Source organism: Euleptes europaea, chromosome 1 (genome assembly GCF_029931775.1).
Source record: "Euleptes europaea isolate rEulEur1 chromosome 1, rEulEur1.hap1, whole genome shotgun sequence".
Classification (NCBI taxonomy): Eukaryota; Metazoa; Chordata; class Lepidosauria; order Squamata; family Sphaerodactylidae; genus Euleptes; species Euleptes europaea.
The window spans coordinates 15,480,314-15,504,045 of record NC_079312.1 but is presented as its reverse complement, the minus strand read 5'-3'; the positions used below and the strand labels follow the sequence as shown (position 1 = coordinate 15,504,045).

Below are 23,732 nucleotides of genomic sequence, written 5' to 3'. Positions count from 1 at the left end.
CTGAATCTCTGCTGAAAGTTTTGTGTCTGTACCCCCAAAAATATGCCCCCTGCAGCCACAGAAAGGATCGAATGTGCACAAGCACCCCCACACACACACAGGAGGATTTCCCTCTCTCTCTCTCTCCCCGGCCGGGCCGCACATCAGCTGATTCCTCCAGTACTCAATCCTGACTGATTGGCTAGAAGAAGACCCAGCTTGGCCACTGATTGGCCGGGGGAGGAGACTGCTGCTTACTGACGGTTATGCTGCTTACTGACGCCCCGAATTGGCTGGATTTATTCGTGAACTCCCGAACTCGCTGAATTCGGCTCCCCGGTTGCCCGCCATTTTTGAGTTCGGTTCGTCCCGAACTAAAAACCACCGAATCAGGGGAAATTCAGCTGTTTTTCAGTTCGGGCTGAACCGAATCAACAGCCCTAGATTGTGCACGTGCAACGAAAAGACTGGCTATACCAGAAAAGTAGCGGCTCAAGGAGCAGCTCAGGTAATAATCTCAGCCCTTTCTTTGCTGTGCTGCTTTTCTGTCTGCATGGTCTTTTCTTGAAGAGGGGGGAGCTTTCGGAAACGGGACTCACCCTCTCTCACCGTCTGAAGTGGTGCAGCCCATCCTGCCCCCTCTTGCGCATCTGGCGTCCACATCCAGATGCCGGTTTGCAGGGAAAACGCGTGTGCTGCTGCTGCTGTGGGAACCACTCTGGTGTAGACAAGGGCAGAGAGGCGGGGTCGCACCCAAACGATCAGACCTTTTCTTCCCTCTTTTTATTTATTTATTTTTTTAGTCAGCTTCGCGGGGAAAATTGGAGAGTTTCTGCCACTCCCCGCCCCCCCCCCAGTAAGAGGGGTCGGGGATTTGCACCTGGGTGTTGATTTGGAAATGGGCAGATGAAGCACGAGGTTGCTCCCCTCAGCAAACCCATCCTGCTGCGCCTCTCCGCTTCCTTCCAACTTTCCCAGGGCTATGGTCTGCTGCTTGGGGAAATCTTCCCAGGCTCGTTTCGCGGAGAGTCGCTGGAGGAGACCCCCGGATCTCCCCACCCCCAGCCTGGCAGGGAAACCCTCTGGCTAGTGTTGTGGTAAACGGGAGTTCGGGGGGGGGGGAGAGAGACCCGAATCGTTATTTCAAGAAAACAGTTTATTCTGGCAGCTGCGACCCAGAGGCCCTAATGGGCAGAAATCTCTGAGTCCCGATTGTACTGAGGGAGAGATATTTATCCAACTTCAAGATATGACAACCCATCAACATTCAGGGTAAAGCTGATAAGCACTACAGACATAGAGGTGGCAGTAAAGTAACAGTTTCACCCAGTTCTTGTTATGGTTTACTGTAACCCTCCGTGACTCTTGCCCCAATTACTACAGACATAGACACACAGAGATATCCTGCCCAGCAACAAGCTATTCCCTTGCTGTCCTAATACATTTCAATACATTTACAGAAAGGAAAAGAGATTATTACAAATTGCTAAATCAGTGGATCTTCCATAGTCAGGGGAAGTCTACCTTGCTGTCTCATTCCCCCCTTATGATACAAGACATACATATAGGGCTTGTCAATCATTCCTGTATTCCGTTTCATCATGCCTTCCATCACGATCTGCCATGCCTTTTAATGACAATATACATTCCAGAACCCTCTTATCTCAGTAAACCACTCACTCCACCACTCAATCAACTTTCCCTTCTCACTCTGACCAATTTTCCAATTTCCATCCTCCTCTCTCAGTTTGCCCTGGGCACAATTAATTCAGGTCATTTTATACATTCTTAACAATTGATCTCAATAAAATACATCCCATCTCAAGACACGTCATTTTTTGCTACTGAAGTCCAACAAACAATTCAACAATAAACCAGTCCTTGTCTTCTGAAACACAAGGACCAAGTAATAGACAACAGCATTAAGAAGCCAACTAGGCCTGGCAACATTACAACTTAAAGAATAGCAGAGTGTGTGGGTGCTTATGCAGACTCTGTCCGTTGAAGGCAAGAGGAAAGACAGAGAAGAAACAGAGGAAGGGGACAGATTCTCACGGCTAAAGGTGAGATTCCTGCACCTGCTTATGTACACAGGCAGTTGATAGGGCCACAGGTGAAATACCTTTTTCTTTGGGCAATAATTCCAGGAAATTCCTGGAGGTCCCTAAAACAGCTTTATTGAAAAATCCACAACTTAGGAAAGACAGTTGGAAGAAGCAGGAACACATTTGAACAAGATACATTAATGGAAGAACACATAGACTTCTAAGACATTGCATAATACATGATACATAGCAGCAACATCAATCCCGCATTGGTACATTTGATAAAACAACACCAACATCCCTTTATCCTTTCTTCAAACAAAGCATCCCAAAAATCAAAAGTCCTTTGTCAACTTTGAATGGAAACATACACAACCTTTCACAATAGTCATACAGTTGAGATCATTACAAAGAGAAACACCAAAACACCAGAGAACTCAGGCAGTCTAGAATAGGCATGACTGCCACAGAACCAGAACTAAAATCACCAGTCTTTCCACAGGAGCTGTAAAACAAATGAGTCTGAGACACGAACAAACATATTGAAGCCGCACCCCTTTGCTAATGCAGGGCGGGGGAGACAAAAACCACGGTCCCAAGCAGGAGGCAGGAGGCCCCCTAAATTCTGAGCCACAGGAACAATATTAACAGATAAAATACAGTCATTTGCTGAAAAAGACTTCATCTGACCTCATGAAAAATAGGGTAGTTGCCAGCTGGGGCCAGACTGCAGGAGATAAAAATATCAAGAGCCCACACAGAGTTCTAAAAGGCCTGTAAGTCCATAGAAAGCAATGTCCCTAGCAAAATTCTGTTCAAAAGGCAAGCTTAGCTGGAAGTAAAACCTGGAAAACGCAAAAGTCAATTAATTCATTTCTTGCATGTAGAAACTGTTGTGCAACAGACCATCCTGTGCCACCAGGTGGGCGTGCACGCCACTGGTTGGATGCCGGCCTCCTTGCCCGCACGGGGGGGGGGGGCGTTCATCTGGGGCAGCTGCCTGCTGGGGGCCTGGTCGGCTAATTTTTAAGTTGATAATTTTGTATGGCCCGCGACTGATGTTATAAATATCCAAATGGCCCTTGGCAGGAAAAAAATTCCCCACCCCTGCCGTGGAGTCCAAGCTCTGAAGCAGCCATTGTCCCCACTTGGGAGCCTCTTTTGGGGTTGGGGAGAGGGAGGGATTTGTGCACAGTCCAGATACAGTTACTTCCGGTTTCCTAGCCCCTCTGTCTGCACACTCTGACTCCACAGAAGTATGAGCGGGAGGGAATCGCTCTCCCTGCCTGCTTCTGCCCACTCTGACCATCAGCTGGTCAGTGGGCAGCCCGGTTAATTGGTGGGGAATTGCCATCACAACCGGGCAGTTGGGAACCCTATCTGCAGACCAGTTGTAATTCGGGGAGATCTCCAGTGCCCACCTGGAGGCAGTGGCAACCCTATAGCTGAGTAGGAATTTGAACCCAGGCCCTCATCAGTTCAAGTCCACCACACTGCACTTCAACACACTGGCTGTCAGTGTTTGCAATCATATTAATGTGTCATCTACGCTTCAGAAAGATCTGGTGATAAAGGGGGCCCATGAGACTTGTGAGGGGGCATCATCCCATTCCCACTTGCCCTGTTGGCCACTGAACAGCCACCCTGTCAATCTAATGTGCCACCATGTCATCCTGCCTGATTCACGTGGTGGTGAGGGGGGAAATGGTGGCTCCCCTTCTCTCCCTCCCCTGCCTGCCCCCTCCCACTTGCAGTGCCGCTGCCTCCACCTGCCTGGTTTATGGGGCCATGGCTGTAAAGAAAAGCAACCTTGCTCTTCTTCTGATCACCAAACTTTGGTTCAGGCTGCGGCCTTCTATGTCTTCAATGTCTTGATATCAGACTGGGAGCTGATGACCAGCTCTCTCACAAACCATTCCCGTGGGAAACCATTTCCATTTCCCATGGGAAGCCACTTCACTTTGGGGGGAAAGGTGTGGAGACCTGAGGCACCATCACCTCCACTTCAAAGCACCTCCATTTCAAAGCCTTCCTATTGTAAATCAGCTATCTGTTCTTTTGGTGACAATCCTGTTAGAAGCCTGACATCTCAAAAGCTTGAAGGAGCCCAGATGTTTTGTATTGCTGCAGAGATGCAAATACATCTGTAACTTCAAAAGGCCTAGAGGTGTCATGCCAAATATCTTAGAAGTTTATTGCGTCCCCAACATCTCATTGGGCGGAATGGCCATCGCCCAATGAGATGGGAGAGATAAATATGAACTCTGTTCTAATCAAAATCATGACGCTTGGGAAGGGGACATGCTGGTCATGTCTCCAGGCGATCATCATCTTTTGGCAACCAGGAAGGACTGACGCTCTGCGTGTTAGGACCAAAACCTGGTTCTTGGTAACTATAAATCAACTAAAACCTTGCATTTGTTACTCTCTTGGAAACTTTGCCTATTTTGCCTGAAACTTAAAGAACTACTGTGAAGTTAGAGATTGCTAAGATTTCTTGTTTTTATGCTATCTGCCTCACAAACAATTTCCTTTCTGTAACGAGCACATTTTATTAAATAAACTTATAGACTTTATATTGAAGTCTGAGAAACCTTTTTTTGGGTCTCAGGGCTAAATCCAAGTGCCTGAGTGTGTGTGTGTGAGAGAAACCACCTACCCTAGTGTTTTGTGGCAATAAGCCTCCCCTGGCAGAAGCTCTACTCTGCAGGGACGGTTTTTGCTTGTTTTGACTTTTGGGAAACTGGCTGGGGAAGAGTAGCTCTCAGCTCATCCCTGGGAAAGCCAGCCTTTTGGAATTGAGAGCTGGTGGCGATATACCTGTACTGCGCTCAAAGGGGGAATCCTGGGGCACAGTAAGGAATTTGGGTTTTCCTAGGAAAACATTTGATGACTTTGAACTAAAGAGGAATCAGCCTGCTGGAGAGCAGACCGAGTCTCCTCGACAAGGTAGCGGAGTCTACCCGCATTGTGCTTTGGGGGGGAGTCCTGAAGCCCAGTGGGGAGTTTGGCAACTTTTGACCCAAGGAGGAACCGGTTTGCTGGAGGGCAGGCCGGACCTCCTTGACAATGGCATAGGGGCAGAAGCGGCTCCCTTTCCTCCTCCTCCCTACCTGCCCATGATGCCGGGGGTGGGGGGTGGCGCCAGCTACAACTCTACCACCCACCTGCCAGGTCACGTGGTGGCAAGGGTGGGTGAGGGTGGCAGGCGTGGATCTCTGTAAAGCCCCCGCCGCCCGCATCCGTGGGACTCCTGGCGAGGCGGGTGGAGGGGGGCCTAGTTTAGATCCACACTACCAGGCTTGCTGTCAGCAGTTTGCTTTTGAATAAGTAGATCCCTGTAAGATCCAAATACAATCCTCCTACGATCAACCTCTTGTGAAAGCCAACCTGGAAATAACATACTCACATGTTCATAAATATTACAAGCAGATATAACAAATATTCAACAAATATTCAAAAGCAAACTGCTGACAGCAAGAAGGGATCAATGACTGAAGCTTTTGGCAAAAACGGGACTTTATACAGTATCTGGAACGACCGTCTCAATTGATCTGTGGATTTATTTTCTCCTTTGGATGTCACCCATCTGATCGTAGTGGTGATCTCCGGCTGCTGATATCCTCCCGTGGAATTTTGGGCATCCTACTGGACTTCTCTTTCATTTCTATATCTCTTGGTGGGGGTGGGGGTTGTTGTTTCTTTGTATAATTAAGTGATTTAGATCTCACAGTAAATTATAGGTTAGCTATGGGAGTTTAATGCACAGACGTGGTTGTCAACCAACAGGCTGTGCAGCTCTGGAGAGATGCAGAACTTGTCTAGGTGGGATCTAGGGTTTTCAGAACAACTGCTGCTTTTCAGTTGCTAATGGAATAATTATTTCTGTTGTGTTCTAAAGCCATAGCAATAAAGCAATATAACTGCAATATGCATGTCCTTAAAACTTGCCATAAGCAGTGTAATAAACAGAATGCCTGCAAGTACAAACACATAAATGTCTTTCTCAGAAAAGATGTTTTTTAAAAAAATCCATCCTGGTGGGACCCAGGTCCTTTCATAAGAGTAATTAGTGGGACCGAAGGTAGGAAGGTAGGAAAGTCTGCGTGGGCTTTTCAGAAACGGGACACCCCTCTGTCACCGCCCGGAGTGGTGCCCCCCCATTCTGCCCTCGCTTGCGGATCTGGCGTCCACATCCAGATCCCAGTTTGCAGGGAACGTGGCTGTGTTGCTGCTTAATTATTTTCGATTTCTGTCGTGGGAACAACTCTCGTGTAGAAAAGGGCAAAGACCTTTGTTCCTTTAAAAAAATAATTAAAAAAATCAGCTTCACAGGGGAAACTGGAGAGTTTCTGCCACTTGCCCCCCCCCCGTAAGAGGGGTGGGGGGATCTGCACATGGCTGTTGTTTTGCAAAGGGGCAGATGATGCACAAGGTTGCTCCCCTCGGTAAATCGGCCCCGTGGCGCCGCTCCGCTTCCTTCCAACTTTCCCAGGACGATTTCGTTGTGCTGGGGAAATCTTTCCAGGCTCATTTCGTGGAGAGTTGCTGGAGACCCCCGGATCTCTTCTTCCCAGCCCGGCAGGGAAGCCTCTCGCTAGTCTCAGGGACGCCCCCAAAGGGGGTTGTAAATGCCCGCCAAAGGAGTGCAAGAGAGCCCGACCCTTTCCCCAGCAACCCCCCTGCCCATTGCATTGCTGTTGAGTGCACAGCAGCAGCAGGGAGTCCTTTGCAGGGAGGGAAACGCCCCGTCGCTGCTTTGGAAAGCGAGGAAACGAAACTGACTTCTCTCTCCCCACTTCTCCCAGGCAGCCATGGCGGCGGAGGAACCCCTGAAGGAGCTGTGCGAGGAAGCCTCTTGCTCCGTCTGCCTGGACTTCTTCAGGGACCCGGTGACCATCGCCGAGTGCGGCCACAACTTCTGCCGCGCCTGCCTGACCCGCACCTGGGGGGCGTTTAGGGCAGAGGCTTCCTGCTGCCCCCAATGCAGAGGGAGAGCGCAGGAGGGGACCCTCCAGCCCAACCAGCAACTTGCAATTTTTGTGGGAATAATCCAGAAACTGAGTCCGCAGGAGAAAAAAGCGGCAGATGTGACGGGGGCAGAAGGCAAGGGGGGCGCCTGCGAGAAGCACCAGGAGCCCCTGAAGTTTTTCTGCAAGGATGAGGAAGCCTCTGCGTGGTCTGCTGCAGATCTAAGGAGCACCAAGATCACCAGGTGATTCCTCTGAAGGAGCTGAAGGTAAGAAATCTCTGGTTCTTTGGTACTTGTAGGTTATCCGGGCTGTGTGTCTGTGGTCTTGGTATTTTCTTCCCTGACGTTTCGCCAGCAGCTGTGGCAGGCATCTTCAGAGGAGTCACATTGAAGGACTGTCCAGATCTGCCCAGCTGTCAGGCCTGTATCTCAGTTGATGTTTACTTTCGCTTTCCCGCCGACCAGACTCAAGGACTGTTATGCCTACTGAACTCCGTTTGAAGCTCTGGGAACACAGCTTTGTTTTTGATATGTAATCTCTCGCCTTTTCAATGCTTTTATATTACCAAGTTCTAGCCAGCCAGCCCCATAGCTGTCACCCTTTTCTTTATGCTCTGTTAACCTATTTTGACCAAGTAAAACCAGCTTCTTTGGACCTGACTGTCTCTGATGTGGTTTTTGGTTCAAGTGGGCCAAGGGCTGACATTGTGACAGCTATCCCTTCTTTCCTCTGTCAGGCTGGAGCCCAGGAGGGTTCGCCTGCCACTCGGATGGGAGCGAGGAGAGCGCTGTCCGAGTGATTCAACAGGGGTTGGAGCCCCGTGTGGTTCGCCCCAGACCAGCCGGTTGTGATCCCCGGGTTGCGGGTTCCTGGAAGAACCCTGGACGATGATCCCAATCTCGTACGGGACGTTGTAGCTGAACTGAGCAGGACTAGCACGGAAGTTAGTCGTCTAAATGGATTAATACAGACCCAGTGGCGTTCTCTACTGACTTCTCCTTGGATGTCTGACGTTGAGGATGCTAACACCTGTTTAGACCTCCAAGCCCTTGATCGGTTGGTGGGTGATCCCAACTGGCGGTGGAGGATTTACAAATACTGACTGATTTGTTGGATAAACTTATTGCTCGTGAGACTCACTCCACAGGTGCCATGGCAGGGGCCCCGCCGGCAGGTTTTTCTTTGGTGCCGAATGCAGCTGACTGTCAAGCAGAGGCGAAACGGATGGCTATTCAAATGGCGCTTCTATTCGTGGAACTAACGAAGGATACCATGGTAGCCACTCTATCACAATTGTTGTCCCCAACCTTCGGGGCTAATGCACCTGCGCTAGCGGTCCAGATTCAACCGCTGTTGGGTGGGGAGTCCGAACCGCTCCTCGCCCTCTTGGAAAAGGAACTTCTACCGCTTGTGACTGCAGATGTTGCCCTGAAACTCGAGGCTGCCCAAGCTCTCGCAGAAAGAGAAGCAGCTGTGGCGGCGGAGGCGGCGGCCAAAGCTCAGGCCGCACGGGAAAGGGAACAACAGTTGGCTGCAGAACGAGCACGGGTGGGTGTGCGCCCCAAAGACCCCGGTCGAACTGGCCCTTCGTGGGGACTAACATTTTCCCCGGCTTTTGCCCCGTCCCGCACCGCCCAACGCGCGTGGCGCCTCGCAGAATGGCTTCGGGGATCCGACGATTCCGACAAGGAGGACTTGTATGGGGACGGCTCCCAATGGGCCATGGGCTTCCAAGCCAGCCGGGCACATCGTACGGGTGGACCTGAGGACGAGGTGCACTTATTGCCGGCTCAAAACCGGGAGTTATACGATCGTGTAGACCGTCTCCAGGATCAAATGGAACATTTGTTCCAGGAAAACGAACGATTACAGCGGGCGCTGGTGACTCCGGCGCAGCCCATTCTTCCTGATCCCACCACACCAGTTCACCCACCAGTTCAGCCGGTTGTGCCAGCTCAACCACCAGCTAATCTCCCTGTTCAGCCACTGGTCCCCGGAGCGCCAGTTGCACCAGCTCCCGGGGCACCTGTACAGCCGGGCCAACCCATACCCGGCCCATGGAAGCAACCCCGGTTGAAAACGACCTATGATGGCTCGCTCGAGACTCTACCCTGTTTCTTACATCAAGTCGATAGTTACATGCAGGAACAAGGGCAATTCTTTCCCACAGAGGATAGCCGGGTTCGTTTCATAGCTTCTCTATTGACGGGGAAAGCAGCTGACTGGATGGTCCTCCAATTTGACACTCGGTCTCGTTCTATCCGCTCCCTCAACCATTTTATGACTGCCTTGCGGAGACGGTTTGAGGACCCCTTTATGGGAGAACGAGCCAAAGCAGAACTTCTACAACTCAGGCAGGGCTCTTCTCCAGTCCGAGAGTTTGTAGATGAATTCCAGAGACTAGCCAGTAGAATAGTAGACTGGCCGGAGGCCACCCTAATCCACTACTTTAGGGAAGCCTTACACCCTGACATTTTGAACTGGTCGTATATGCGGGGCGATCCTGACACCCTCGAAGATTGGATTTTACTGACTGAAGAAGTTGAAAGCCGCCGGCGTTTCATTTCCCTGGTCTGGCAACGAAACAAGGATAAAAGCACCCAGAAACCCCCGTCCAAAGCACCGCTCCCCAGCTTGCGGAAACCAACGCGACCGCCTCAGGATCGCGAAACAAGGTTCCAGAGGGGGGCTTGCCTCGTGTGCGGGGAATTGGGTCACTTTGCGGCGGCTTGTCCTCAACGACCGGAGAACACTTGCCCCAGCATGCCACCCCGAGCTCGAGGAAGACCTCAACGCAGAGGCACCGCGGCCACCCGCAGCGCAGCGCCGGGACGACCCACACCCTCTGCACTTCACGTTAAGGAATCAGCTAACCTTTCTGCACCAAGCGACCCCGCGGGGTCCCGGATTACAAGTGCCCCAATGGGGGACAACTCTCCTTCTTCTGACGAGGATTAATGGAATTCTCCAGCTCTAAACCTGGAAGCCCCTCTTGATCTGTCAAAAAACGGATTCGGTCTGTGGTGAGTGGAGCGTCTCCACAGACCCCTGCAGAATCTCCTGCTAAACCCAAAGCTCCCGTCAAGGTGAGTGAAGTGGAAACCACTGTTTATGTGGACGCAGTGTTGCAACACTATAAAGGGGATCCCCAACTGCCTGTCAAGGCACTTATTGACTCTGGCTGCGGTCGCACTTTAATTAGTGAAGCCACGTTTGCAGCCCTCGAAGTCAAGTCCGAGGCGTTACCAGCTCCCGTCCAATTCGCCCAGATGGATGGGAGCCCTTTTAAGGGGGGACCGGTCGATCATCGCACACGGGGAGTAGCAATGGGTATTGGTTCTCATTGGGAGCAAATAGACTTTACCATAGCCCCCATCTGATTTGAAGTTGTTCTAGGGATTAATTGGCTTAAAGGTCATAGTCCTTATATAGACTGGGAAACAGACACTATTTCCTTTGCCAATCCCAAGTGCGAACAGCACCGACAGGGAGTCGCGGTGATGCCTCCACCCGCTCCGGCTTTAACCTCCGATACCGCATCGCCACCGCCTTTGCCCGAAGCATACAGAGACTTTGCAGATGTCTTTGATGTTAAAGAATGTGATGCCTTGCCCCCCCCACCATACCACTGACTGTGCAATTGAGGTGGTAAAAGATTGCACACTGACTAAAAGCAAGATTTACCCCATGAGCGTTTCCAAACGCGCTGTGTTACGTGACTTTTTGGATAAAAATCTCGCTCGAGGGTTCATTCAGCCATCGAACGCTCCCAACTCAGCCCCTGCGTTCTTTGCCCGGAAGAAGGAGGGTGACCTGCGTTTATGCATTGACTTCCGGAAGCTTAATGCAGTTACCCAAGCCAACGCCTACCCCATACCGTTGATTTCAGATATTACGGGGCAATTACAGGAGGGTCGCGTTTTCTCCAAATTGGACTTAGTGGAAGCTTATTATCGCGTCCGTATCCGCAAGGGAGACGAACCCCTCACCGCCTTCTCTAGCTGTTTTGGAATGAATGAATTTCTTGTGATGCCTTTCGGATTGAAGGGGCTCCCGGGGGTCTTCATGCAACTCATTAACGAAATCCTCCATGATTTGCTGTACCGCGGCGTGGTAGTTTATTTGGATGATATTCTTATTTATTCGAAAACCATGGAGGAACATGTTGCTCTGGTCAGAGAAGTTTTACAACGACTGCGTAACCACCAGCTCTATGCAAAACTCTCTAAATCCGAATTTCACCAAAAGCAGATAACTTTCTTGGGGTACATAATCTCTCATCGTGGCCTTAGCATGGACCCCGCTAAAGTCCAATCGGTACTTGACTGGACTCCGCCCTCCACCCGCAAACAAGTGCAGCAATTTCTGGGCTTTGCTAATTTCTACCGCGGTTTCATTCCCAATTTCGCTCAAGTGGCGCTGCCAATCACCGACCTCCTGAAAACAAAGGGTAAAGGGGTTTCTGCAACGTTGCCCTCTGCCAAGATACTGTGGACTGATCAATGCCAATCCGCCTTTGTAGCCCTCAAACGGCTTTTCACTTCTGAACCGGTCCTGCAGCACCCAGATCCGAAACAAATGTTTATTGTACAGGTCAATGCGTCCGACGTAGCCATGGGGGGGCCTACTCCAGAGAGGACCGGACGGTCTCCTGCACCCCTGTGCCTACTTCTCGAAGAGGTTTACACATTCCCAATTGAACTGGCCCATTTGGGAAAAGGAAGCATCAGCCGTCCACCATGCCCTTACGCTGTGGAGGCAGTTTCTGGAGGGGCCCGGGGTCCCCTTTGAAGTCTGGACCGATCACAAAAATCTAACTGCCCTCACGGGGACCCATAAATTGTTCGCAAAACAACAACGTTGGGCGGACTTCTTTGCTCAATTCCGTTTTGTTCTTAAACATGTGCCCGGGAAACAGAACGTGCTTGCAGATGCCCTATCCCAGTTGCCTCAATACCCGGTAAAACGTGATCGGCTGACAGACTCTTTGTTCACCCCAGCGCAAAGAGAAGCCCTGCCTCTGCTGACCGTGCAAACCCGGTCCCAAACCCGACTCCAGCAGGGGAACCACACAATGGCCAACAAGGTATCCAGCCCTAACCAGCAGGCTCCCTCGCCTGCCCCCCTTGCGTCACCTGTATCCAGCGCTCCGCAGCAACCAGTTTCTCCCCCCCCAACACCAACAGCTCCTGGTTCACCCTCTCCCACGAAAGAAGGGGGGGTTATCATCTCTAATTCCTTCCTGGACTCCCTTCGGACTCAGTGCCTAGCCGAACACACTGCCCAAACCTTGGCCCAAAGTGTACTTGAGCAAGGTGGTTGTTGGTACAAAGACTCAAAACTGTACGTGCCTAAGATACCTCGAAGGGAAGTTCTGCAGTTAGCCCATGGAGCTAAAACTGCGGGACACTTTGGGTTCCTGAAAACCCTTCACTTGTTGCGCAGGCAATTTTGGTGGGGGGGGGGAATGCGTTCTGATGTGGACTCCTTCATTCGCAGCTGCCCTATCTGTGCCACAGTCAAACGACCTCAAGGCAAACCCCCAGGACTACTGCAACCGCTGGAAATTCCCAGCAAGCCCTGGGAAGTGATTGCCATGGATTTTATGACGGATCTCCCCCTTAGCGGGGGCAAAACTGTACTATGGGTTGTTACTGACTTATTTTCCAAACAGGTACATTTGGTTCCGTGAGCGGGTATTCCCTCCGCCCCCAAATTGGCCCGCCTCTTCGTGTCACATGTTTTCCGGTTGCATTCGTTCCCCCACAAGATAATCTGCGACCGCGGAAGTAGTTTGGTGGCTAAATTCTGGAAGGCGTTTCTCAAATTGGTGGGGGTGGAGCAAGGGTTGTCAAGTGCTTTCCATCCCCAGACGGATGGACAAACTGAACGTGTCAATGCTGTATTAGAATGTTATTTACGTTGTTATATCAATTACCACCAAGATGACTGGGTGGAACTATTGCCTTTTGCAGAATATGCGTGCAATAATGCTGTCCATCAATCTACAGAGTTCAGCCCTTTCTATGCTGTGTACGGTCAGTCCTATTACCCCCACGGAGGTTCCCGAGGGGGAGGGGGATCCCGATGTAGCCTCCTGGGCACAAGCCCTCCGCACCACATGGCCCTGGTTAGTGAGCAACCTAGATAGAGCCAAGCGCAAATATAAGGTGCAGGCAGATAAGCATCGGTCCCCCAGCAAGGAGATCCGGGTTGGCGAATCAGTGTATCTTTCCACAAGAAACCTGCGATCCACTCGACCGTGCCATAAACTTAGTGCCAAGTACATTGGACCATATCCCATTGCCCGGATCATCAACCCTGTCACTGTGGAACTGACTCTCCCCAAAACCCTGAGACGTATCCACCCTGTCTTCCATGTCAGCCTCCTTAAACCTCATCTCGCCTCCTCGGAATGGCACCCAGAACCGCCTCCCGAGCAGCCCGTGATGGTGGTGGGGGGAGGAGCATTTTGAAGTATCAAAGATCCTGGATTCACGTATACGGCATGGATCTCTGCAGTACTTAATTCGCTGGAAACACTTCCCCCCTGCCTCCGATGAGTGGGTGCGTGCAGAGGATGTCTTCGCCCCGCACTTGGTGACTGCCTTCCACACCGCCTACCCGGATAGACCGTCCCCTTTGCAAGGTGGGAGGGGGCCTTAAGGGGGGCAGGATGTCAGGCCTGTATCTCAGTTGATGTTTACTTTCGCTTTCCCGCCGACCAGACTCAAGGACTGTTATGCCTACTGAACTCCGTTTGAAGCTCTGGGAACACAGCTTTGTTTTTGATATGTAATCTCTCGCCTTTTCAATGCTTTTATATTACCAAGTTCTAGCCAGCCAGCCCCATAGCTGTCACCCTTTTCTTTATGCTCTGTTAACCTATTTTGACCAAGTAAAACCAGCTTCTTTGGACCTGACTGTCTCTGATGTGGTTTTTGGTTCAAGTGGGCCAAGGGCTGACACCAGCCCGGATAACCTACAAGAACCAATGAACTCTGACCGTGAAAGCCTTCGACAACATGGGTATGTTTTGAAGATTATTTGGACCCAGATGTTCCCTTTTCTTAATTTTGGGGTTCCTCCTTCTGTAGCAGCCCTAGATGCTACCTGAAATCTCATTGCTAGAGGAGAGGGGAGCCACCAGCTGAGGATCTGGAGGTGGATTTTCAAATTAGATGCAGGGAGTGTGTGGTTTATTCTGAAACCATGAATTGTTACCAATCCATTGGCTTTCAAAGGAATTTGAGGAATCAGTAAAAGCTTGGTAACATTTTTCTTTCCTATACAATATATTTTTCTGCATAAGTCACTGATTATGTCCAATATTTACTAGTACACAGAGAGGGAGAGTTCAAAAATATGGGGGGGGGAATAAAACAAATATGGTTCTTTTGTTTTTGGCATCAGACAATTGTGGCAGCCCGAAAGGAGAGAGTTTGCCAGAAGCACAAGGAGCCGCTGAAGCTCTTCTGCAAGAATGACGAAGCCCCCATCTGCGTGGTCTGTGACCAGTCCCAGGAGCACAATGATCACAAAATCATTCCTGTGGAGGAGGCTTCCCAAGAGTACAAGATTGGAAATTGACAAGGTGGATGATGGTGGGGAAGATCACGTGTGGGTCCTTTCTAGCTGCACTCCTGGGTGCCCCGTGACACTTTCCATAGGGAAACGCTTGGGCCTTGGGCCCAAACAGGGAATGATAACATCTCTTTGTTGCCCCTCTCCTGGCTTGGCAGCTCCCTTCCTAATTTCCCTCCCTTTGTGCTCAGGTGGTGATGTTGGGACTTTGGCACTCTTCAGGGCTGGCTGCGTTGATGTTTGGCCAGCTGATTGTCCTGCCAAGCCACCAGGGGGCAGCAGCCTGTTGGTAGAAGGTTTAACTATCTCTTCCCTCCACACATGATATTCTTCCTTTAAAAATAAATAAATTGGTAGCCTGGAGTTGCTGGTAACCCTCTGCCCAGGGGTTGCATGGGGCGGGACATCCTACACTTATAACTAATTTGGGCTTTGATGACAGTATTGCTTTATGATTTATAGTAAAAGGAGCAAACCTCAATGTTGGGACTTTGTCCCCCCCGCCCCAGGATCAGTTCTGCAATTGTATGGAGATTCTGCGCAAGGAGAAGGAAGAAATGCTGATGTATAAAGCCAGAATAGTGAAAGAAACCTGCTCGTTTCTTTCGTAACGAGCTGCTCGTAAGTGTCCTTATTGCTGGGAGGTGGACAGACAATGGAAATGTACATGGGATGGGGGTGGGACGACACTGAGTAAAAAATGCAGAAAAATCAAGCAAGAAGGGAATCCCTTCCCATTCGGAATGGCCTGGTTTCCCACAGAAAAGTTGATGAAAGGCCACATAGAATGAACATTTGTGAATATTACTGGGAACACCTTTCCTCTTATAGCTCTCCAATAAAAAGGGTTCTGGAAGTAACCATCATGTCTGTGCTTGGGGGAGAGAGATGTGAGAAGCTGCAGCACATGTTTGAGTTTTGTAAAGTAAAACTACTACAAGAAGAAAATAATGCAAAGATAATTCATGTGTACTTTGGATGGGTCCTTCTGAATCTTTCTCTTTTCCTACCCAGTGTTGATGCAATCTCTGGGAAAGTCAAAAGTGCCCTTCTGATAGGAGTCTCCTAAGGCCCCTCTTCCCACTGCAAAGACTGGCTGTATTCTTCTTTTTCCATCTCAGAAGCAAACCAAAGGAGAGCGGCAGAAGACAGTGACCATGTTCAGGCAACTGCATAAGTTTCTGGATAAACAAGAGAAGCTTTTGCTGTCCCGGGTGGAAGAGGTGGAGAGGGAGGTGGAAAGGAAAAGGGACCAGTGCCTGGCCGAACTGTATGAGGAACTCTCCTCTCGCAACAGCCTCATCCGGGAGATGGAGGAGAAGTGTCAGCAGCCGGCCAGTGAACTCCTGCAGGTAGGAGTGTGGCAGGAACAGCCCAGGCTCCCTTTTGGGAGGCAGCTGCCTCCAAACCCTTTCTGTATCTCCTTCTGCACCATTTCATCTCCATCTAGGGGCAACCCCCCCCCCTCCGGAACCCTGTCCCTTTCCCTGATAGACGGAGGCAACTTGGCTTCCATCTTGGAAGCAGAAGTGTGTTTGTGTGTCATCCAACCGTCTGGGGAAATACATGTAAATCAACCCAGGTTCACGGGTGACTCTTTCCAAACAACCAGGAATGAGGGTCATAGCCAAGATTTTTCACAGCAAGTTTTAAAAGGAAGATGGCTTAGGGGGTGGGGAATGTAGCTTATACTGGTTGCATCCAGATTGGTGTACAAAAATGCCCCCCACAAAGAACGGCAACAACAAGGGGTGCAGGAGTGGCATCCACACACACATGTGCTGGCACCACTATGCTTGCCGCTGCCAATCTGTCACGTCTGTGCAGATGCAATGGCTTTTGTGCCCAGACCCCCCCCCTTTCCCTGCTGAGCCACATGGCAACACTGTAGGGGAAAGGGGGGAAAACCCATCAAGGGCTCCAAGGTGACAGAGTTTGGCTCTTCTCCTCTCAGTCCCTGCGGCCCCCATCTCTGCCTACATCAGGCTTTACAGAAAAGGGCAAATGGCTAGATGGCTCCAGCGCTGTAAAATTATAATGATCTGCTGCACTAATTCTTAGCTTTTCTTTTAGAGGATGTAAAGTGCAAGCTGCACATTTCTAGTTATAATTCTGTAACAACAAGAAATAAATATGAAAGCTGGGACCAGTATGTTGTTACAATGCAACTGTAACACAGCTATTTTTTTAAAGCCTGGGAATTGCCCTACAGCATGGAAAAAAAGGAACATAACAAAGATGCAGGGCTGAGGCACGAAACGTTGCTGGGAATGCCTCTGCCTCCACAGGCAGCCGCAAGACCTGCATGTCCTAATCTGAGGGCTTCCTGCCTTCCACATGAGGGAAAATCCCTTTGTGAAAGTGGCCACTGTTGAGTCATCAGAGCAGATCGACCAGCTCAGCTTTGAAATGGCCCCACTCTGTTGATATTAACCTCATGGAGATTTTCTCCTACTTTTATGGAGATGCCCCCCAGCCATCAAGTGGGGTCTGCTTCCTGGACACAAGAGAAAGGCCGGAGCACAGAATCTTCCAGGGTCTGAAGGGGTCTTTCCGGGATGGCCTTTTAGCAACCATTGAGGTCTTTCTTCTTTCTCTTTCTCTCTCTGCCACTTTTCTTTAGGATGCCAGAAGCATCTTGCAGAGGTAAGTGGATCTTTCTCAATAACCTTCCTAATGCTGGGAAGGGTCTGGGAATCCTGTGAAGAACGTTATCCTTCATGATCGCGGCTGAGGGCCAAATCAGACGTAATTAAAATCATGGATCTCTAGCCATCTCTCAGTGGCAAATAGGGTTGCTAACCTCCAGGTACTGCTGGAAAAAAGAGGCACTTGGTACTAGTGGGAATTCAAGAGAAAATAAGTACCAAAACAACGTAAATGCAACCTAAATTTAGTACAGTGAAAAAGTGCACAGTGAACAAACAACAGACATTACAAACAAGGAGAATACATAGCTCTCAAGGAGTCTTCAACAATCTTCACAGATGTTCTTAATAAACTTCGAACGGAGCAGCTTTACAGCGCTGTTAAACTGTCTTGAGATTTTTTTGTAAACCCCATCTTAAGGAGCCTTGTCTCCCGATAATAGAACGGTGTGCTGATGAAGCCACTGACGCGGCGGTGAAAACGTTAAAGTTAATCCGGACTGCGTTTCACAATCCATTTTTTCCACCGTCCTTCTTATGGACTTTGCTTGTTGAAGCCTTTTGGACTTTATTAAGAACATCTGTGAAGATTGTTGAAGACTCCTTGAGAGCTATGTATTCTCCTTGTTTGTAATGTCTGTTGTTTGTTCACTGTGCACTTTTTCACTGTACTAAATTTAGGTTGCATTTACGTTGTTTTGGTACTTATTTTCTCTTGAACCTCCAGGTACTGGAGATCTAGCCAAAAACGCTTCTGGTTATGGTGATGTCATTTGACCTGTTTCCTTCCACTGTCCATCAGTAGAGCCTGCTGAATGAGACCAGTGGCTCATTTAGCCCAGCGTCCTGTCTCACACAGTGGCCAAGGGATGCCCCTGGACGGCCAAGGAACACAGCACAGAAGCTGAGGCCTTCCCCTGCTGCTGCCTCCTAGCGGTGTTATTCAGCAGAGGGTGGCTGCCTCTAGCTATGGAGGTTCCCTTCAGTCACCAGGTCTCATAGCTGCTGATGGACCTCTGCTCAATGAATCCATGTAGTCCCATGTTAAAGCTTTCTGTGTTCATGGCTACCACTACCTCGACCTGCAGGTCCGGAGCCCTTCCTCCCCCCTTTGGTGATGGTCTGAGCCCAAACGGGCTCTATCTTGTTTTAATAACCATTCCCCTCAGCTGCTGTGGACTTTGGGGTCTCAGGAGCTACAGCGAGGTGGACGTTGCTCTCCGAAGAGCCCTCCCATCTGGCTCTGCTTTCAGCCTCAGCCTCTGTCTCTCGGTTTTCTGCTGATTCCTTCCTCTGTTTCTCTGATCTGCCTGGGGTGGGGGGTGGGGATTGTGAATTGGATGGATGGTATCTTGAAACGTTTTTCTCCAGGTATGAAGAAAAGGAGGTGTTTTGAGAATCCAGTGGCTTTTCTCATTGCACTGAAGTGCCGCATCTGGGACTTCCCGGATTTAAATCCTCTCTTGGACGACACCAAGAAGCAATTAAAAGGTAACGAACATAACAACATAAGAAAGGCCATGCTGGATCAGACCAAAGCCTATCAAGTCCAGCAGTCTGTTCACACAGTGGCCAAACAGGTGCCTCTAGGAAGCCCACAAGCAACATGACTGCAGCAGTTTTATCCTGCCTGTGTTTCATAGCACCTAATATAGCAGGCATGCTCCTCTGATCCTGGAGAGAATAGGTATGCATCATGACTAGTATCCATTTGACTAGTAGCCATGGATAGCCCTATCCTTCATGCACATGTTCACTCCCTGCTTAGAGTGTTCCAAGTTGGCAGCCATTACCACATCCTGGGGCAGGGAGTTCCACAATTTAATAACGCATTGTGTGAAGAAATACTTCCTTTTATCTGTTTTTAATCTCTCACCCTCCAGCTTCAGAAGATGACCCCGTGTTCTAGTATTATGAGAGAGGGAGAAAAGCTTCTTTCTGTCCACTCTCCATGTGTGTTAAGTGCCGTCAAGTCGTTTCCGACTCATGGTGACCCTATGAATCAATGTCCTCCAAAACGTCCTATCTTGCTCAGGTCTTGCAAATTGAGGGCTGTGGCTTCCTTTATCGAGTTGATCCATCTCTTGTTGGGTCTTCCTCTTTTCCTGCGGCCCTCAACTTTTCCTAGCATGACTGTCTTTTCCACTGACTCTTGTCTTCTCATAATGTGACCAAAATATAATAGCCTCAGCTTAGTCATTTTAGCTTCTAGGGTCAGTTCAGGCTTGATTTGATCTATAACCCACTGATTTGTTTTTTTGGCAGTCCACGGTATCCGTAACACTCTCCTCCAACACCACATATCAAAGGAATCTACTTTCTTCCTATCAGCTTTCTTCAATATCCAGCTTTCATACCCATATATAGTAATAGGGAATACGATGGCATGAATTAACTTAATCTTGGTGGCCAGTGACACATCCTTACACTTCAGAATCTTGTTCCTTCATGGCTGCCCTTCCCAGTTGCAATCTCCTTCTGATTTCTTGGCTGCAGTCTCCCTTTTGGTTGATGGTGGAGCCAAGGAATAGAAAGTCTTGAACAATTTAGACTTCCGGGTCGGGCGACCCCCCCCCCGTTACAAGCGCGGAGCCGCGCTCCTGCCGTTCGCTGCCGCGGGGCGCGAAACCAGCCCCGGGAAGAGCCGGCAAGCGGCACCCCTCGGGATAAGAGGGGATGCAGACCTGGGTGCCGGTGGCAGATCCGCCACGGGAGCGATAACCGCCGAGAAATTGGCGGCGGTTGCTCTGGCAGACTCCACCGAAGAGCTGGCGCCATCTTAAAGAAGATGGCAGGAGAGAGCGAGGTGGGACCCGATTTAATTTTCATTTGGATTACAAATAAAGTTTTTTTCTGAATTTTAACGACACTAACTTGGGGTGTGTGGCAGTTTTTTTTTTGCTAAGGGACAACTCTGAACTATCTATAATTCAGTTACGCTTTGTGTTTGTGATTTTTGGCTTTTTGCCAGTTGAGTGATGCACTCTAAAAAAGTTTCTTTGCAAGCCAAGATTTTTGAAGCAAAAGAAAGGAGTTGGAGGACAATCAAGTGACATAGCATAGAATTCTTCCAGTGGTCATAGTGATTGTTTTCTCCAAATTGATTTGCACCTGAATGAAATGATTTAAAAGAAACTTTCTGCCCCCCCTGCTTTCCCTTGGATTACAATAGATTTGCAATTTCAGTCTGTCTGGCTCACCAATGGGTGAGAAAGAGAAACACACCAAGGATATTTTAAAGGACACAAAGTTGGTGGTACAGCCTCCTCTCAGACGGTCCTCTGTGACTCAAATAACTCAAATAACTAAACAGACAACTTCTCCAACAGCAACAACATCTATTGCTGCTAAGATGCCTTTAAAAACTAAACCTGAACTGACTCTGACTTCTGTGTTTGAACTGCTAACTAAGACTCATCAGGAAGTTACAGAAATGAAACAGGAGCTATCCCAGAACACAGCTACCATAGCTCAGAATTCAACTGCAATAGCTGCCTTGCAGGATACAATTTCATCCCTGGCTGTCAAGCAAGACAAGGTTGAAACCAAGCTCAAAAAAAATTCACAGGAAACTAAAGAAATTAAGAAGAAGGTGGATACTTTGGAGATGTCAATAGCATCTGTAGCTGACAGAGAAGAGACTCAAAATGACCAGATGGCGATGATGGAGCTTAAGATAAAAGAATCTTCCCTACGTATTCGTGGATTGAGAGAGAAAATTGAGGATCGGGATCTGCGTGGATATTTGATGGTTCTTTTGGCAGACTTTTTAGAAGAATCTGAAGAGGTTATTGCAGGGATGATTGTGACAGCTTACAGAATAAACTCAGCATATGCAACCAGGAATAAAGTTCCGAGGGACTGCCTGCTTCAATTGTTTTCCAGAAGTCACAGAGACTTAATACTTAATACTCATTACAAAACACCACTGAAAGTTGGAGATGAATCTTTGAGACTGATGAAGGAAATACCTGCAAGATTGCTCAGGAAAAGGAAGGATTTTATGGAGATCGCCCAACGTTTAAGACTCAGTGGAATCCAATACAGATGGGAATATCCGCAGGGTGTGTCTTTCATCTTTAAGGCGAAAAGGTTCAAGTTTACGGAAGTGGATAAGGCAGACCAGTTTTTAAGAAGATATGATACAGAACTGGTTAAACCTCTCAAGTCAGCTAAACAAGTTCCAACTAGAGAATCCACAGAAGAAGAAAAGGCATCTGAAGCTTCTGGAGGTGGAGATTTGCCAGCAGCTTCATCAGAGGACTCTCCAATTGATGATACTGAAGACTGAAGATTGAACAGAATAAGGGGGGCAGGGGGGGTAGCAGTAGTAGGAGTTAAGCATGCTAAAACTTATTGTGGAAATATATGGGATCTAACTGAAATTTGATATGTTACAGGTTTTATCTTGGAATGTTAATGGATTGAATTCTCCCAACAAAAGGAGGAAAATATTTCACCATTTACGAAAATCTAATGCTAATATTATTTGTTCACAGGAAACGCATATACTCCCAAAGGATGTTTTTAGGTTGGAACAAGCAAGGTTGGGTACCCTATTTACGGCATGTAATGAGAATAAGAAAACCAATAGAATAGCTATGTATATATCTGTTTTACTGCAACCAAAAGTTATTTATCAAGATATAGAGGAAAGAGTTTTGTTGTTGGAAGTAACATGTGGTTTTCAAAAGATATTGTTGGTGGGAATATATGCACCTAACACAAATCAAAAGGTATTCTATGAGAAATTAGCATTATTATTAGCTGAATATGCCATTGAAAAAATGATATGGATGGGGGATTTTAATGGTGTTAAGGTACCTAAGGTAGATAGATCTGAGAAAAAGAAAAAAGCAAGTAATGAAGAAAAATTACCCGGGATTTTTGATGCTCTTATAGATCAGTGGGATATGTTTGATGTCTGGAGGTTGACACATGGTAATAAGAAGGGATACACTTTTTTCTCACAGAGACATCTTACGTATTCCAGGATAGATATGATATGGATGTCAAAGGGTCTGGTACAGAATTCAGAAAATTCAGAGATTTTACCTAGGGTGCTGTCAGACCACAATGCGGTATCAGTTAAAATTAAAATGGGAAATAGAGGTCACAAACCCTGGAGAATTAATGATTTTCTCTTAAAAAATAAAAAAAATAGTTGATAAATTGAAGGTTGAAATAAGGAATTATTTCAGAGAAAATATAGACAAAGGTACCAGTGAAGATATAGTCTGGGACGCTGGTAAAGCAGTAATTAGGGGCTTTTAATTCAACAAAATACAAGATATTATAGGGAAAGGGAGAGCAAGAAAAAATGTATACTAGATGAAATTAAGCAGGCGGAGAGATGCCTATGTAGATTGCAAGATAAAGGGGCTAAACAAGAACAACAGAATAAGATTAGGAATTGGCAACATCAATATAAATTTTTAATTGCCGAAGAGATTGAAAGAAAAGTAATGTATAACAAACAGAGATTTTTTGAACATGCTAATAAACCAGGTAAAATGCTAGCTTGGCAACTTAAACAGAAAGATAAAAAAATACCAATAACTCAAATTAGAAGGAACGGTAAGATTTGTTAAGAGGAGATAGTAGATACATTTGTGAAATTTTATACAGATTTATACAAAAAAAATCAGGTTTCAGAGGTAGAAATGGAAGCTTATCTTACCAAATGGGACTGGGGGAAAATAACACAAGAAAATAAAGAATTTTTAGATTCTCCAATAACTAAGGATGAACTGGAGCAAGCAATAAATAAAAGTAAACTGAATAAATCTCCAGGACCAGATGTTTTACAGCATATTATTATAAAACATTTAAAGAGCAACTAATCCCCTATCTTTTGGAAGTGATGAACTTAGGGATTATAAAAGGTATTATCCCTCAAACTTGGAAACAAGCAAATATAGTTTTAATACCCAAGGCAAATTCTGATATATTGGAAGCTAAAAATTATAGACCGATTTCATTATTAAACATTGACTATAAATTATTTGTAGCAATTTTAGCTACTAGATTAAAAAAAGTATTGAATCAATTAATACATGATGATCAGGCTGGATTTTTACCAGGAAGACTGATTAGTCAGAATGTAAGGGTGGTAATAGATCTTTTAGAATATGCGGAACAAGATACAACACCAATAGCTTTGATTTTTTTGGATGCTGAAAAAGCTTTTGATAATGTTAATTGGCAGTTTATGATCAAGGTATTAGACTTTATGGCTTTTGGTGATAGCTTTAAAACTGCCATAAAAAGCATATTTACACAACAAACAGCTAATTTAATTGTAAATGGATTATTGTCACCAAAGATTGAAATTCAAAGGGGAACGAGACAAGGTTGTCCTCTTTCCCCTTTACTTTTTATTTTAGTACTAGAGGTATTATTGAATAATCTTAGAAAATCTAATTATGTAGTAGGGGTACGAATAGGGAGAAATAACTATAAACTTAAAGCTTATGCGGATGATTTAGTATGTTTTCTGACTG

General features: G+C 47.6%; 1 pseudogene; it reads left to right on the top strand.

Moving 5' to 3' along the window:
- Positions 1–6,838: 6,838 nt before the first annotated feature.
- The window catches only part of LOC130492430 (zinc finger protein RFP-like), a 29,259-nt pseudogene continuing 12,365 nt past the window's right edge, over positions 6,839–23,732 (top strand).